At 36.4% G+C, this 17,092-nt stretch overlaps 1 long non-coding RNA gene across 3 annotated transcripts; it reads right to left on the reverse strand.

Moving 5' to 3' along the window:
• Positions 1 to 362: 362 nt before the first annotated feature.
• LOC150031228 (uncharacterized) lies at positions 363 to 2,349 on the reverse strand. 3 transcript variants are annotated; one of them, XR_016526067.1, is made up of 3 exons: positions 2,202 to 2,349; positions 1,917 to 2,125; positions 363 to 866 (listed from the first exon to the last, which is right to left on the reverse strand). It is a non-coding gene; the product is annotated as an uncharacterized LOC150031228 (long non-coding RNA). The 3 variants fall into 3 exon arrangements; XR_016526068.1 differs by having other exon boundaries at positions 363 to 1,130; positions 2,202 to 2,348; XR_016526069.1 differs by having other exon boundaries at positions 363 to 1,133; positions 2,202 to 2,348.
• Positions 2,350 to 17,092: the final 14,743 nt, after the last annotated feature.

The raw sequence follows: 17,092 nt of genomic DNA on the forward strand, positions 1-17,092 counted from the left end.
AGGTCATGTCACCTATGGTCATTCTAGTGAAATGTAAGTCTCAATTATTAACGGTGTTATATAAAAAGACTAATCATTTTGTGGTCCGATCTTATACAAACTCTTTATATAGGATATTTCCACTCGCATGTCTCCACATGAATGGTCAGGATCAGACCATATATAGCACTTTACAATATCTGTAATATCTACAAAGCGGGTCGTATCCGTAGTGTCATCAGGATAAGGTATCCCTCCTATATCCATCTACTATAGAGCATTTAGGTTATTACTTAAGGCATGATCCACTTGTATGTCTCCACATACATGCTTATGTTACATAAAATAACCTCAGATCTTAGTTTTTTGGATTGAGTAAAAACTTATCAAATAACAGTTATTTTATTAATAACAATATGTTTACAAAATATTTACAAACTACGAGACTATCAGGAGAATTAGGACACCAATCCCAATAACATCAAAATCATGCATGTTTAGAACTAACAAGGTCACATCTAATGTATGATTTTCTATTTCTACTTGGCATGCCTTTATCTTTTCAGTAGCTAACATAATTTCTCCTGTTGGAGTAGAAACTGATAGAACATACAATAAGGGTTCTAATTCTAACATGGCATATTTTACAAATGCTAGTGATATAAATGAGTGAGACGAACCGGAGTCAAACAAAACTAATGCTAGTATCCCAAGATTGGGAATGTACCTATCATAATGGCGTTGGACTTCTTGGCCTCCTATCGGGTGGTGGAATACACTCTACCCTGTTGTTGCTGATGGCTTGAACCACCTTGATTCGAGCTTGCAGGCTAGCCCCTATTATCATATGCATTCCACTTGGGGCACTTCTCCGACATGTGTCCTCTCTGGCCACATCGAAAACAAACTTCAATACCAGCCAAACATCGTCCCTAATGACATCTACACATGTCTAACAAACCGACTTATCTTCTTTAAAAGCTACAGATTTGGAGTCTTGTTTCCCCTATTGTCGTGGAGTTTTGTCTATGCTCTGACTTTTTTATGGAGGCTCTAGAGGCCTCTGGTCTGCCTTCCTCTTCTGACCTGAAGTGGATCATGCTCCCTATGATCTCACGTTTCCCTCTTTTGTAGTGGAATCTATTCTCTGGCTGCTATACACAACATTATTGCATAACTGGTGGGTTCATGGGCAAGTACATAACCTACCTAATCCTTCAGACCCTAGATGAATCTTTCTATCTTATAAAACAACTCTCGTGCCTAAGAATGTGTGCCTTGTGATAAAGTTTTCTTTCAGCATCACCAATTTTGTTCTCTTAATGTAATGCTTAATACTATTCCTTATTGAATTTTCAACTCACGTACCTTATTCTACGGCTAAAACAATCACATCCTTTCAAATATTTAATTAGTTTAAAATCACATTTTCCAATTGTAGGATCTAAAAGCTATTTTAGTAATTTTTGTTTCTTCCATACATGCTAGTTAGATGACAAGAACTTATGTATGTTCAGATGATAACAACATGATTCACTTAGATCTTTCTATTGATTTACAATACATATTTGATTGAAAATCATACTACAGTGTTTAAACTAACCTTATTACTAGTACGCAAAAGGTTGTATTATTTATCTTTTCACATGGTATTACATAATATTCAACGTTTATCACATAACTAAAACACAAAGTGTTTTACCCATCTTACTTGTAAGTAAAAGGATCTATTATTTATCATTTCATTCTATTACTTTATATTTATCTCTTAACATATTGTTCTCATGCTCATTTTTATGTTTCCACCACAAGGGCTCTTATGATAATCCCCGACTTCCAATTTGTATCATATTGAGACAACTGAAATCGGACCAACCCACTTTGGTCAAGTTTAAACTTTCCTATCAAGATATTGAACCACACGTTTTTTGGCCTACCATATAGTATTTCTTCAGACTTTATCACATTCCCATCTGGCAACACGATTTTCTTGATCAAAGAACCATCCCATCCATTGCAACCATCTCTCAACTTCACCTCAATATTTACTGTGTACAAAGTATTTGGTTTGAAATTAGAAGAACTCAGATCCAAGAAACAATCAAACCAAGATACACGAAGAAGCTCTGCTTCTTCGATTGTATAACTGCAAATTTTTTAACACCATAATGAGAGAGATTACATTGAGTAAAGGCAAATAAAATTTGGGTTTAAGATTATACCCGCAATAGACCTCCTTGTTGCATTTCTAGTATTGCTCGTTATCACTCCATCCTATTGTGAGAGCTCTCGGAAATACCAAAAGTTGTGTGCTCATTGTTTTCTCTTTAGTTTACCACTAAAAGGATTGGACTTTGGAGGAGAGATGTGAGAATAAGTAATTCCACTACTCTTTTATATTCGCACATAAGGGTATTTTAGACCTTTCTAAAAGTAGGAATTTTTTGTATCCCTTATCCTTTCTCTCTTATCTTATAACTTTTTGTATCCCTTATCCTTTCTCTTATCCTTAATGTCTCATTTTTTTATATCTATTTAATTTACTTTTAAATTTTTTTATATTTTAAGGTACTTACAATGGGTAGTACTTTAAGAGCGGTAATAAATAAGGGTCTATTTGGTAGGTAATTCAAATTATGTTTTAGATTCACTTATTCCGCAAATATAAATTTGGTAGATAGCATAATTAATCAAAATATACTTATGTATTCATCTAGAAATGTATCAATGTTATATAAAATTTAGTCACTAACATCATCCAACAATATAAATATCACTTTTCTCTATTTACTTTGATAACATTCAAAAGTAGAATATAAAATTGTATTATATGATTCCAATACGTTTTATTCCTAAAAAATATTATCCCCAAATCCCTCATGGTCGTGGGCATATATTGACCCATAAAATTATTTTGACCCTTGAGCATTAGATTATTGTCGTTCTGCCCATTGGTCTCACTCTCCCCTCTCTCCCCTATCTCTCTATGTCATTTTATTTTTAAAGTTGAAACATTGATGGATGCTTTTTTCATGATTCTCTTTATTTTATTAAAATAAAAATATGAATAGAACCTATTTTATTTAATTAAAAAGATATTTGAAGTAAAAGTTAAGAATGAATTATCTAAAAATAAAAAGGAAAAACTATTGGATATGAACTATCCATACATTATCAAGTACATGAAGTTTATATTCATTTAACGAACCCATGTCATTTCCTTTACCATACATATTTTATATTTTTTTTCACTTTGATATGCTTATATTCATCCAATTTCACCTTTCAACAGAGCGAATTAAAAAAAAAAAAAAAACCTAAAAATAAAAGAACGATGCAGCTACAAATATAGCAATAAATCCCAAAGTTTCAATAGATATAGCTCAATGCAAAAGAAAATTTACTATGTATCAACAGATATACCAATGATAGATTATATCCCTAATAGGAGTCCATCCACAATTGAGTCTATCATTGAGACACTTTTCTATGTTTTTTTTTATTTTTTTTAAAAAATACTACTATACACTTAAACGTGACCATGAGTACTAAAGTATCAACAAATATAGCCAAATGCAAATAAAATAATAATAATAATAAATAAAATAATAATAATAAAATAAAAATAGAAAATTTAGATCTAATTCGTGGAGTATACAATTGACACCCTACATCGCTAATAGGAGTCAATTAACAATAGGGTTTACCATTTATACATTTTACTATGTTTGCATTTTTTAAAAAAAGTATTGATATACACTTAATTATTAACCCTAAAAATGCTACCTATTACAATTACTTTAAGAGAATATATCAAAATAATAAAATAATATACATTGATAGTTGAGAAATGATATTGTTTGGGTGAGATTTACATATATTAATCAATAATTTTTGTTTATATCATTCTCAGAGGAGAATGATGTGTAAGTTAGCTTTGGATTTTATGTGTTTCTTTTCGTTCATTTAAGCTTTGGTATGATTTAAAATATTCCCATCCATATTTTCTATCGATTTGAAGCCAATATCATGCATAATGGTATCCTTTTCAATGAGGTCAATATTTTCTAATGAAGGGTGTACAAATAAAATGAAATAAATGACAAGTTAGCTAACAAAATTTTTAACCGGATTAAATTTGTACCATTTCTAGAGTATGTGGACCAAATAGAAACTAATGAAAATGTAGGGGTTAAATTGATACATTTTATGATAGTTTAGAGACCAAAAAGAATTCTTAACCTTTTGGCTCTGTTTATATTTTATGTTGTGTTTTATAGTTCTTATTATATAACTTCCTACCAACAACTCCCACATGCACCTGAGTTATCCTACATTGCATACTATCTAAACTTGCGGACTTGTCTATGTTTGCATCTTAATATGCATCCTCAATCTTTTCTCTAAAAAAGGCTTTCTGGAGACACGAGTTCACTACATGGTCATCACACTCTCTCCTATATGTTCCTCAAGTTGTATTTTTATAGATCACTAGTCTATATATAAACATTATTATCTAGTACACTTCTATCTCTTTCATGTAGCAAATAATAAAAATAAAAGCATGTGAAAACTTTAGATTTCCTTAACTATTCTTGTTTTGGATTTAATTTTAGGTTATATGAAGGTGAAAATTAAAAAATAAAAATAAAAGCAATTAACGGAATATATCAAAGAAACTAGGCCTGATCTTCTGGCGAAAACATCGGGAGTAAGCATATCTCCCAACGAACTAAACAGCATCGAGATATTGAAAGAGAAAATCTAGTTGGTGTAGTAAACTCTCGATGACGTTGACACCATCGCGAGAGGTGTAACAACCGCCGATGAAATGTTGATCCCGTCGGGAGATAGGTATATACACCGTCAGGTGTTAGGATAAACTCTCAACACGTATGCGTCGCACGTCGAGAGAATGACTCTCGATGCCTATTTCCCAACTAATCTCCGATAAGCTATTATTCGTCAGAAGATCTATTTCCTGATGTAGTTTAAGCTATATCCAAGCGATGTTATACATCAGAAAAATACTATATTCTTGTAGTGATGTGAGTCAGCACTTAAGACTTCATTTACTCATTTTCCAACAAATTTCTTCTATCCTCAGCCATGCAGTTGAATGTTCTTCATTTCAAAGAGAGAGGTTCGAGAATGGTCTACAAGAGGAAATTCGAACCTATGTCATAGTAAGTGCAGAATGGAAATATTTCTCAAAACTGGTAGATGCAGCTAAAAGAATGGAGAAAAGTTTGTTGGGAAGAAGATAAAGGAAAAACAAAAAGGGATATTCGTGTGGGAAATTTCTCGAACACACCACATGAACAGCTAAATAGAAGATTTACACCTAGAGTCATGAGTGGAGGAAGTTTCAAATTAAGGCGTGATCTAGGAATACAAGCAGGAAGAGAAAACTAAATGGATTAATTCTTGAAATACCAAGTAAGGTTAGAAGTTTCAAATTAAGGTTAGAAGGCTCTATCTGTCCTATAGTTTTGTCTGGGCAGCCAAGTAAGACACAACCTAGAGAATCAATAACAAGTGTAGATGTGCAACCTTATCGTTCATCTTGTCACAAGCATCACTAGGGTTCGTGTTTGACGGGAACCAATGTATGTTATAACTATAGATAACTTGGTTATATAGGAAAAAGTGTCTACAGTTGTTACATGGGGGTATTATGCAAAAGAGTAATTTGTTGTCTGGAAGTTCATTGTATAGAATATTTATGGGTTGAATTCTTGTGTGTGGTGTTATTTTCTTGACTATGTGGGTTTGTTAGTACTAGTGGCATAGTTGTATGGTTTGATATCTTGAGTTATCCAAAAATGGATTAATTCTTGAAATACCTTAAAGGAGTGGCAGAAGAATCCTTTTAGGTACTATGTTCTTGCTGAAGAAGGTAGGTAAGTATTATAGCAACATAGCATAGTTATTGAGTTATGTGCAAGAAACTATAGTTAATAAGATTGATTATTTATGTAAGAAAATCCTAGATGTTCGCCTAAGTTGTCTAACATGGTACATAGGACAGTAATGACGTTTCCAACATCGTACAAGTTGGTTTTGGAAGAGTTGAAAAGAGAGTTGAGGATCCAACTACAGGAAACAGTGGATAAGAGTTACTTCTGAATGGTGTATTCCATGTGATGCATTAGTCCATATTTAGGTTTATTAAGGGAAATCGGTTGGTCTTGAGCTGGTACAGACTACTTTAATAATCTTAAAATTATTGTAGAGGACTAAAGACAACTCAAGATTGACAAAAGAGTTATGTAGACGATTCGAGGAAGGATTGAAGAAAGAAATACGTACCCTTGTAACAACCAATGCTAAGTGGAATGTGTTTTCTAAACTAGTGGAAGTTGCTATGAGGATGGAAATGAGTGTGGTGGAAGAAAACAAAGAAGGAATAGTATACAGTGGTAGTGGATCTAAAACTCCAAGTCTATTTGTTGAACATATAAGAGTGAAAGGAGTAAAAGATTTGCACCTAGAGTATCTAATAGAGGATCTTTTAAATCCAAGAATGGAGGTACATTGGGTTCCAAGTTGAGTTCGAGTAAAGAAATTTAAGGAATAGAGGGAAATTTTCGTACTGAGAAACCTAAGGAATCTATTGCTAGTGTTAGAGGGAGACCTTTGTGTTTAGTATGTAATAGGTATCATTTGGGATAGTATTCTAGCAAAACTCATACATGCTATAGATGTAGAGAACCTAATAACCTGAAAAGAAAATGTCTGCATTTGATGTAAAAAAGATAAGGATGTATAAGCAATGCTTGTAAACACCGGTGATGAAGGGTACCAGTCAAGTTGTAGGTGTTGAAGTTATAAATAGGTTTAAGGTATATGTTAATAGTTGTGGAATGGTCGGTAAGTAATGTATGAGATATATAAATAATTTATTAACCAGCAGCTTTAAATCTTGTGGCTTTGTTATTGTGATTTTTTTATTTATTTAATGTTTTAAGTCTGGACCACATTCCCTGAATTTTGAGGATGAAATTCCCAAAAAGGGATAGTAATTTGTAAGCCGTAGAAACCCTTCATTATTCTTCCAAAGTTCAATATTGATTAATCTAATGTTAATAACATACTTGGTACACAGTAAATGGTGTACTGTGTACCGTACTGTGTACCAAGTAGTTTGTAACATTAATCTAATATTTTAAATGTTAGTTCAATTGTAATCGGTTAAAAAGTGGAAAAATAGGCTAAGAAAAGGGAAAGTTTGTTGATAGTAAAAGGAAAGAAAAACGGAAGGCAGAAGGGAACTCAAGTAGAAATTTGTTGAACTACCCGAGAGGAAATTTAGAAGTGGGGAAAAATTATGAAGTTCTTTGAAGGAAAATTTGAGAAATTACTTGGTTTAATTTACTAAATTTAAAGGAGAAATCTTTTGTTTTTTTTTAAAAAAAAATTAAGTATATAGGGAAGGAAAATGGAGTAGGTCACATGCTGAAGTAGCTGCTGACATGAATTAATTTGCTAAAGAAAAGGTTGGTCCGCAGGGTAGATAAGATGAGGTAAAATCGGTCGATGGAAGCATTTTCTTCAGAAAAATTGTTCGCCCGTAATTTTGATTCTAAATGTACTTATGATGATGAATGTAAATGGCGATGAAGGATTATGATGAGTAAAGATGGATGAATGAGTGATCTATCTCTTGGTATGAAAATAAGGCGTGCATCGATGATAGATGTGTGCACACCTTGTTAGTGCGTACAAGTTCTCTTAAGTTAGACCCAAGTATAAATCTCCTAAGTTTCCTAGTAAGTCTAGGGTTGAACGTAGGGACTCTAGAATGTACTAATGCAGGGTTTATTTTCGGATCAAATGCAGAGTTTTCCTAATTAATTGAGAGGCATTAGTATTTTACACTAAACTAATGGCACGCATGCAAAAAGAAATAGAAGTTCAAAGGGAAAAAGGGATTCGTGGATGAATGGCTTTAAATGTAAATGGTATGCGTTGATAACTTGTTAAGAATAGCAAGCCAATATGCACAATGACAGCGGGATGAGGATGTTGGAGATGTTTTTTTTACAGTCTAAGTGTATGTGTAGTGCATTGGAAATTATGTTCTTTAGTTCATGCTATGTTCAACATCTCTCGATGCAAATGCCATACATAATCATATCTCTAAGGTGCATGTGTTAGTTACAAGGAACAGATGAAAGACATGAGCAATTCTATCTCTAAAATTACTTTACGTGCTGACTTGATGCGTTCAATGGTTAAAATATTCTCTCGAGTGACTTAACTACTTTTTCACTTTAATCAACTGATCAGGAAGACTTAGGCAAAAAATTTCATGCTCTCATCAATCTAGAAAGTTCACAAACACAAACAACTTTGAAAGTAAACAGATGGAGAAATAATGAATATGATCGAAAATAAGATTGAATTAAAGATAATAAATGTTGATATAACAATCTCAGTTCAATGAAATAGAATGGTAAATGGAAATGTAAGATAAAAAGGAAGAAGTCAAGCCGCAAAGGTCAATCTCTTGTCCTCTTTGGCTTGTTTTTAATGCTTGTTATGTCCAACTAGATGGAGGAGTCGAAGAAGATATCTCTCTCGAGCTTCTATCCGGCATCACCTCTTTATCAACGGTGGAATGGTGGTCATCCTCCTACTTCTTGCTTGCAGACGACAAAGTGATTCTAAATACTGGCTTCTTGTAAAAATTCTAACTGTCTAATCTCTTAACTCTGCAGGTTGCTTCCCCTCTCATAGGCAATCTCTCATGCATTAATTTCTGATTCCTCTGTTAAAGTGCATTAGTGAAGCAACTTTTTACTTAAAAGGATACTTTTGTATGAGTTTACTACGTATATAGAACTTAATGTGTTTCCTTTTATAATGAGTGCATTAACATCACTAAAGATTCTAATTATTCCCACTTTGAGATAACAATAACTTGCATTTCTACAAGTTATCACACCCCCAAATTTTGAACAATGCTTGTCCTTGAGCATTTCTTAACATACTCTCATGATCTTAACGCACTAGTTCAACCTCTCATCATGTCCTTTAACCTACAAGTGTTTGAGATTAGCATTAGAAAATACAAGTTTGTTCCCTTTCCAAAGAAATATATACTTGATCTCTTATACGACAAACTCTTTCTTCAAAACTCTTTTGCTTTCTAAAACATTTCCATCTTTCAAATCTAGTAATGCGTTAGAAGGTTTTCTTGTTATAAAAATTCTAAGTACAAGTTGTTATTATCTCTTTAGGACTACCCCTGCATCGATTCAGTTGACTCATCTTTGTTTTGGCTTGTCCCCCAGGTTTCATGTAGACATCTAACTACACGCAAGTGCCTTTCACGACTAAACTCTTATCTAAGCATCTAAGCGTTATGTTTTTCTTCCTTGGGCTTAGTTAGCATCCAAGCATTATATTTTTCACAATTACAGGCAAGTTCCATTACCAATCTTAACTTATATCAAGTTGGGTTTCCCCCTTTGCATTGATAATGGAATTTTACTATTATGTCCATAATTATTATTAATACGTTTTTTTATCGAATGAAATGAAATTGAGAAGGTTTTTATAAACCAGAGAACACATCAACTCGTACCTCCCCCACCCCCAAATTAGAACGCATAAACAAGACATGGGCACTTAGGAATGAGCACTATTTGTTATCAACGCATCGCATGCATCCTAGAGATAGGATATGATTGTATGCGGTCACCTTGCTTTCATGCATCTTGCATCAACGCATAGGACAAGAGTGGAGACTTAAGGATAAGCTCTATAGACACTTTTGCATTCAACACATGCATCCTAGACTTAGGAGCATCGCATTTACATTGGAAAATGACTTGCTGTGCATGGTTGTAACATGATTGTATAGTCCGACGCATTCCCGAGTAACGCTAGCTAGAGATCTTCTCAACCCGTTCATCGCATACTCATTGCATCTATCAACGCAACTGTCTTTACTCAAATTTTCCTCTTTTATTTATTTCCTTTTCATTAACACAAACAACAAACCCAACACTTTATTTATTTACTTGGTTACCGCAAATGTTTTTGTAAAAGTTACCAACGCAAACTGTTTTCACAAGGCCCTGTGTTCGACCCTAGACTTACCAGGAAACTCAGAGGAATTTACACTTAGATTCCACTAGGAAACTTGAGTGCACAACGCAATTCCATCAATGCATATCATCCATATTTTCACTTCATAATTTCAAGCATCAAGTTTTTGGCGCCGTTGCTGGGGACTTCGGCAAAATGGTTTGTTAACGGTAATTTTTTGAATTCTTTGCAGAACTCTCAATCTCTAGCGAATTATGACCCGAAGATTGAGAGAACGTTTCGAAAAAGATTGAGAGAATGTTTCGAAAGAGATTGAGAGACTACCAACAACAACCACAATCTGAAAAATAAGAGATGGCGGAGCAGCCTGGAAATGGAGCACCAAATGATAATAATGTCATGGCGAATCCAATTCTGTTTTTAAACGATCGCAATAGGCCTATTAGGGACTATGCATCATCAAACCTCTATGATTTCTCTCTGGGAATCATGAGACTAGCCCTCGACGAAAGTAGATTCGAGAAGAAACCGGTGATGCTACAGATGATCCAGACTGTAGGTCAATTTGGAGGAAGGCGTGGCGAGGATCCACATGCCCACCTCCGAAGTTTTATTGAAATCTGCAATACTTTTGTGTTCCCGAACATCTCTGCTGAAGAAGTTCAACTAACATTGTTCCCATTTTCTCTCTGTGATAAGGCTACGAAATGGACATATTCACTCAAACCAAAAGAGATCACTTCTTTTGAGCAGGTAGTTGAGAAATTTATGAAGAAGTATTTTCCACCTACCGAGAATGCAAGACGAAGGAAACTTATCACAAATTTCGAACAAGACATGGACGAATCGCTCAGCGATGCTTGGGCGAGATTTAAAAGTTTGGTCCAGGATTGTCCAGATAATGGGTTACCAGACTGCCTTCAAATGAAGATTTTCTATCATGGTTTGAATCCCGCTTCGCAGACTATTGCCAATGCGGCAGCCACTGGTGGTCTGCTTGAAAAAACTTATGATGAGGCAAAGAATATTCTGGATTGCATCTCTAAAAACCACGAAGACTGGAGAGAGAGTGACAGAGATTGAGACTTAAAGATTCTGATACAAACAATGGTGCTATTACTTCATTACAAAACCAAATGACTGCAATGATGAATTTGACCCAAGGAATGGCGATCAGCAGCCCAACACCGCAAGGTGTGCGACTTGCGGTGATGGGCATGCGATGGAAGATTGCCTGCAAAATCTACAATCTGTATACTTTGTAAAGAATAATCCCTTTTCAAACACCTATAACCCCGGGTGGAGAAACCACCCCAATTTTGCTTGGAAGAATCAACAACCAAATTTTGAACCTGTGGCACAAAAAGAAGGGCCACCAGGATTCTTCCAACGCAACAACGGTCAACCGAGCAGTGAAGCAAGTAGCTCACAACAACCACCACAATCCTTTTCTTTGGAGAGCCTATTAAAGCAATATATTGAGAAAAACGAGACAGTGCTTCAAAGTCAGGCCACATCCATCTGCAACTTGAATTACAAATGGGCCAGATTGCAAGTGAGCTGAAAATTTGACCATAAGGGGCGCTGCCAAGTTCAACCGAACTTCCATGAAACCTGGGGTGATCAGGTAAGAAGCAATGTTAGATTGTGACATTGCGCAGTAGGAAGACTGTGGAAGGAGAAAAGAAGGAGCATAGTAGAACAACTTCCATTGCAACTGAACCTAAGAATGCGGTAACGCAAGAAAAAGAAAGGGAAAATGAAGCAGTAGAACATGAGGTTGCATCGACCTTGAAGCCAAATGAAATGGGAACTGTGAAAGTTCAATTACCACCCTTCCCACAAAGACTAAGGAAGAAGAAAAACGAAGAGGTATAGTACCAACGTTTCTTATCTATGTTCAAATAATTACATGTTAACATTCCTTTCACGTTTCTGAAGGATGTGGTAACTAAGAAGAGGGGCGCTGGAAAATTGCCACGGTGACGTTAACGCAAAGCTCAAAATCCATTATCCCACCGAAGATGAGTGATCCTAGGAGCTTTACCATTCCTTACTCCATAGGAGGACTCTACATTGGGCAAGCCCTATGTGAATTGGGAGCCAACATAAATTTGATGTTGCTCTCAATTTTTAGACAATTAAATGTGGGGCAACTTGTGCCCACATCAGTGACTCTCCAATTGGCCAACAGATCTTTGGTCTATCCAGATGGAAAGGTGAAGGATGTGCTAATAACAATTGACAAATTTATTCTACCGGCTGACTTTATCATTTTAGACTATGAGGCCGATAAAGATGTGCCCGTCATTTTGGGGCGACATTTTCTATCAACGAATCGTTCTCAAATTGATATGCGCAAGAGGGAAATCACTCTGAGTATCAACGGACAGAAGCTCAAATTTATAATTTGTGCCATGCAGTTTCCGGATGAAGAAGACCTATAAGATTCTGATGATGACCTGAATTTGATTGAAGAAGAAATGTCTGATAAAGAGTATGAAGAAGAGGATGCCAGCGCATCTGTTGCTGCCTACAATGCGATCGTAGAAAAAATAAACAAGGAAGAAGAAATGATCGCAAGGCAAGAAGTAGAGCCAACACAAGAAAGAAAAACAACGCAACCTTCCCTGGTGGAGCCACCAAACTCGAATTGAAGACCCTACCAACCCATTTAAAGTATGCATTTTTGGGGCAGAATGAGAAGCTGCCAATGATAATTTCCTTTGCACTCAACGAAGATCAGACGAATGCGTTGATGAGCATTCTCAAGAAACATGTGCGAGCAATTGGTTGGACGCTCGCTGACATCAAAGGAATTAGCCCCGCGTACTGCATGCACCACATTCGTATTGATCACGACCACAAAGAAACAATTGAAGGAGGTCGTAAAAAAGGAGATTATCAAATGGCTAGATGCGGACATTATCTACCCCATAGTAGATAGCACATAGGTTAGCCCCGTGCAATGTGTGCCGAAGAAGGGCAAAATGACGGTAGTCCCAAATGAGAACAACAAACTAATACCACAAAGGACCATCACTAGATGGCGCATATGCATGGACTACTGCAAGTTGAATGCGGCCACAAAGAAAGATCATTTTCCTCTGCCATTCATCGATCAAATGCTAGACAGATTAACAGGGAATAATTTTTACTGCTTCTTGGATGGGTATGCCGGATACAATCAAATCACGATACCTCCGAAGATCAAGACAAGACCATATTCACCTGCCCATATGGGACATTTACTTTTCGCCGCATGCCATTTAGCCTCTGCAATGCGCCAAGCACATTCCAAAGGTGCATGATTGCGATCTTTTCAGATTATCTCGAGGATTTCGTGGAAATGTTTATGGATGACTTCTTCATTTATGGGAACACTTATGAAATCTGCCTAGCCAACCTAGAGAAGATTCTGAAGAGGTGTGAAGAGACGAATTTGGTGCTCAACTGTGAAAAATGTCATTTCATGGTCAAGGAGGGTATAGTGTTGGGACATAAGGTCTCCCGGGATGGGTTAGAGGTGGACAAAGCAAAGATTGAAGCAAATGAAAAGCTTCCACTTCCAACCAACGTGAAGGCTCTGCGAAGCTTCTTGGGGCATGCTGGATTCTATAGACGATTTTGCAAGGACTTTTCTAAGATAGCACGACCACTAAGTGCGTTGCTAGAGGCTCACAGAAAATTTAAGTTTGACAACAGCCACCTCGATGCATTAAGAGTTTTAAAAGATGCGCTGATTATCGCATCCGTACTGATTGTGCTAGACTAGACATTGCCATTTGAAATCATGTGCGACGCAAGCGGGTATGCGTTGGGGGCAGCTTTAGAGAAAAAGAGGAAAACAATTTTGCATCCCATCGCATATACGAGTAAGACACTAAACCCTGCTCAAATAAATTATACCACCACAGAGAAAGAACTCCTGGCTGTGATTTTTGCGTTGGACAAATTTCGGGCATATCTATCGGGAACCAAGGTACTCATCCACACTGATCATTCGACAATCAAGTACTTAATGACGAAGAAGGACGAAAAGCCGAGGTTGATCAGATGGGTTCTTCTCCTTCAAGAGTTTGATATCGAAATAATTGACCAAAAGGGGACAGGGAATCAAGTTGCGGATCACTTGTCGAGACTAGAAAATCCCGAGGTTGACTACAACGAGTTTGAGGTGAGTGTCGTATTCCCAGATGAGCAGCTAATCCACATAGAATAATTTCCCTGGTATGCGGACATCATTAATTATCTGGTTTGCGAGCAATTCCCTGAAGATTACACCTATCACCAACAGAAGAAGATCAAGCACGAATGCAAACATTATTATTGGGATGAGCCAAATCTGTATAGGAGAGATGCAGACTGGATTATTCGGTTATGCGTACCAAATGTTGCTCAACAACGCATATTGTCACAATGCCACGACTCACCATATGGTGAGCACTTTGGAGGGCAACGCACCGCAACCAATGTTTTGCAAAGTGGATTCATTTAGCCTACATTATTCAAGGATGCGACTGACTACGCAATGAAATGTGATCGGTGTCAACGCACAGGCAACATTTCATGGAAAAAAACACTGCCAATGAACAACACAATGCCAATGAACACTATCTTGGAGCTGGAATTATTCGACGTATGGGGGATTGATTTCATGGGGCCATTTCCTCCTTCGCATGGCAAGCATTACATCTTATTGGCCGTCGATTATGTCTCCAAGTGTGTAGAGGCAATACCATGCGTCGTAAGTGATGCGACGGTAGTCTCCCAGTTCCTGAAGAAAAATATTTTCACTCGTTTTGGCACTCCCTGTGCTATCATAAGCAATGAAGGATCACACTTTGTCAATCACAATATCAAGGAGTCGCTGCGCAAGTAGAATATCTTTCAAAAAGTGGCCACTGCATACCATCCACAAACGAATGGTCAGGCTGAAGTGTCCAATCGAGAAATTAAGTTGATACTGAAGAAGGTAGTAAAGCCTTCATGGAAAGATTGGGCAATGCAGCTTGATGATGCATTATGGGCATACCGAACCGCATTCAAAACACTAATAGGTATGTCCCCCCTATGCATTGGTATTTGGCAAGGCGTGTCATTTGCCTTTGGAGCTGGAGTATAAGGCATTGTGGGCAGTCAAGAAGCTAAATTTTGATTTAAAGAAAGCAGAAAATGCGCGAAAAATACAGCTGGTCGAGCTAGAAGAATGGAGGATCAACGCATATGAAAATACAAAGATTTATAAGAAGCGCACCAAGCGCTGGCATGACAAACACAGATGCACTAGAAACCTCCAAGTCAGGCAAAAGGTCATACTCTTCAATTCAAGATTGCGGCTCTTCCAAGGAAAATTCAAATCACGCTAGTCTGGTCCCTTCATCATTAAAGAAATATTTCCACATGGTGCGGTGGAGCTGAGCACTGAGGATGGCAGCCGGACATTCAAGGTTAATGGACAGCGGGTCAAGGCATATTGCGGAGGTGATTTTCAGCCAGAAACAACCTCCGCAAAGTTGAAAAACCTGGACTACACACCTACATGATTCTTGAACTCTTATCCCTTCGTTACTTTACTTTTATTTAGCTATCTGAAACTTACTTAATTTTACTTGAGTATATATATATATATATATATATACTGTTTTGTTTTAAATCATTTGACCCTTTCTTTGTCTGTTTACAATGATTAAGGCACATGATTGCGAAGATGTCACATGAAGAAGAAAATCATCTCACTCCATCACCACAATCCAAAAAAGATAGATCGTCGCAAGGATGGATGCGTCACTACACAATGTAGGCAACAACGCAAAATTTTGAAGTGTACTCTTCCTTATCTTTATTTCAAATTTTGTGTTGACACATTGCATGTTAGTTTTCAAAGTTTTATCACCGCATCCCCTTTGATCACCGCAATCATTTGACAAGTAGATAAATTTAGTAGTTTACCGCATTTTGTTTCTTTACCAAGTATGATTTTATGATGAAAAACATGCTTCTATCTCTTTCGTATATATTAGAGTCAACTTAATCTTAAGATAGTCACCTCATGAAATATTTCTAAAAGTTAGGGATTTGCTAGCTTTCTTTCAAACTCTCTTTGCAATGCATTATATCATCATCACATGACTTATTTTAATCTTTTGGCAATAAGGACATTGCCGCATTTTAAATTTAGGGGTGAGGTATTTTTTTCGACCTTTCTATTCCATCTCTAAAAAAACAAAATTGAGAATAACAACTCCACTGCCAACGCAATAGGAAACCCATGTTCATAAAAGTTAAGTTGTGAAAGGCACTTACCCGTAGTTGGATGTCCGCATGACACAGTGGGGGCAAGCCAAAATGAAAGTAAGTCACCAGGATCAACGCATAAATCAATGACCGCAACTCCACTTCCAAATCGGTATGAGTTTAGTCTGAGAAAGAGTGCATTGCTCGTAGTTGGATATCCGCATGACACACGTGGGGGCAACCCAAAACGAAGGCAAGGCACTCGGATGAGCGCAAGGTCAGAAAAAAATAACAATGAAGAAAATTTTTGTGCAAGGATAAAATCATTTGACACCCCAGAAGAAAATTTTCTTTTTAAAATAAATCATGCGATGTTCTGGAATTTAGTAAAGTTCTTTTGAAATTTAAGCTTGCAGTCCCTAGGTCTTAGAAATTTTTTAAGAAGAGACTTGAATGAGACTTAAGGAAATTCTGGTATATAAGAGTTGAATGGAGTATTCTTGAGAAATCTAGGAAAAGAACTTTGTGGTTGACTTAGTAAAGGAATCTTTAGCTTATGCTTGAGGACAAGCATTGTTTAAATTTGGGGGTGTGGTAACGGGCAGAAATGCACGTTATCATAGTGCTAAGTTCTTAAACAATGTTGGATTGCATTGATGAAATATGCTAAATTGCGTCCATTAAGTATAAATTCTATAATATTCTTGTCGCATGCGTCCAACGCATTAGAATAGTTGATCTTTGTATTTTTTGCAGAATATGCGTTAACGAAATTCAAAGATTGCGATCATAGGAAATCATTGGTCAAGCGTAACTT

The sequence above is a fragment of the Benincasa hispida genome, unplaced genomic scaffold, assembly GCF_027475165.1.
Source record: "Benincasa hispida cultivar pf3 unplaced genomic scaffold, pf3_genome.v1.1 HicScf1375, whole genome shotgun sequence".
Taxonomy (NCBI): Eukaryota; Viridiplantae; Streptophyta; class Magnoliopsida; order Cucurbitales; family Cucurbitaceae; genus Benincasa; species Benincasa hispida.